Genomic DNA, 1,721 nt, shown 5'->3' with positions numbered 1-1,721 from the left:
GGTCTTTGGGGAATCAGGCGATGCTATTTGCAGGTTAGGCTGGATCATGTGACCAGTCCAAATGGGGAAAATTGGGGCAGTAAAAAAACCCATCTTGTCACGATAATCCACAAGAAAGAAACATAATGACTGGGGAAAAAAAATGGCATCACACATTACATACATTATCTAGAATGTGATCTCATTTTATATATATAAATGTGTCATTATGGAGTGGGGTCGGTGTCTCTGCTCTTGCACAAGTGAAATAAAAAAATCGAAATAATCTATACTGTTAAAAAAAAAAAAAATTGAAGGCACACCATGTACAATGCGTCTCATATACTAAATGGGTTGTTCCACAATAGAAATAAACAAAGTGAAAATATAATCCAAAGAGTAAGAAAAAGAAAATTAACTCGACAGCAGGTAATGTGCAAATTGTATCATTAACGTGATGTCTCCTTGGGTCATTATTGCCAATTTGCAGACTAGAAATAAGCATAACAACAAGAAATAATCCATAAAGTAAAAAAAATAAAAATAACAACTCCATTTCACGCACATGGATCCGCTCATTAGTTATTCATCATAACATTTACCACGCACAATAGAAATAAACATGACTAGAAATAACCTATAAAGTTTAAAAAAAAAGGCAATGCAAAAATTGGACAGTACGTGCCATGCAAGAAATGCGGCACTTCTATTTGCCAGTCATTCATAACAACCACCTTGCGCCACAGCAATAAACATCAATGGAGATTTAAAAAAAAAAAAAAAATTGCCAGCGTTAATGTTGCATCATTAACGTGATGCCTGATGATAACAACTTGCGCAATCGAAATAAACCTTGCGAGAAATAATCCATTTAGTAAAACTGACAACCCCCTTACGGCTCTCACGAGTTATTCATCATCACCGCCACCTAAGCCCAATAGAAATGAACATAAGTGTGTGTGTGTGTGTGTGTGTGTGTGTGTGTGTGTGTGTGTGTGTGCGCGCACCAAAATGAAAAGCATCGTAAGCCACTTCCTCTTTGATCGCTCAATTATTCATGTCTGGATTCATTGCGTTGGAGAGGAGAGAGCGCGTGTGGAAATATCCTGTTGTGCCCATTAAATCTGCACAAACTCATTCGAAACACCTCGCTTTCATTGTCAGCCTCTTTGCATATTTGAGGGTAGATGCAAATGAGGGCGTAGAGACTCAATGCACCTGATGATCTTTAATTTGACTCAATGCTGTAAGATCATGAAAAATTCAGCCGTTGAAGTTATGCCAGCTATTTTGGGAGGAAGTGGATTGTTGCAATGGCAAGAGAAGGGGAAGGTGTCACCTTTGTGTGTGTTTTCTGTTCTATGGTTGTCATCACAGAACTTAGTGTTGTATTTCGCCAATTAATTGAGTATACGGATAAATATGGATTTGCATTAGTAAACAACAATACCACACGTGAGATGCAGGTATTCACCATCTCCACTTGATATCGGTGACTTTGAATGTGTATGGCTTCAAAAGGCGGGGTCAGGCCTGGTGAGTGACGTGGGTGTCAAGGATTTCAATTAAAAATTACAGTTGGCTGGTTGTTTAGCTCTGATTAGTCGTTGGAGTTCCATTTCCTGTATGGTGGTTATCATCATACTTCAAAACACCCTTGCAAAGACCACATTTTCATGCTCACTAATCTGAAGTTTTGTGAGGATTACAGATTAAGTCATGGTTTACATTTTATATATATA

The sequence above is a fragment of the Hippocampus comes genome, unplaced genomic scaffold, assembly GCF_001891065.2.
Source record: "Hippocampus comes isolate QL1 unplaced genomic scaffold, H_comes_QL1_v1.1 scaffold159, whole genome shotgun sequence".
Taxonomy (NCBI): Eukaryota; Metazoa; Chordata; class Actinopteri; order Syngnathiformes; family Syngnathidae; genus Hippocampus; species Hippocampus comes.
The sequence above is the reverse complement of the archived record's forward strand: the minus strand, read 5'-3'. Positions refer to the sequence as shown.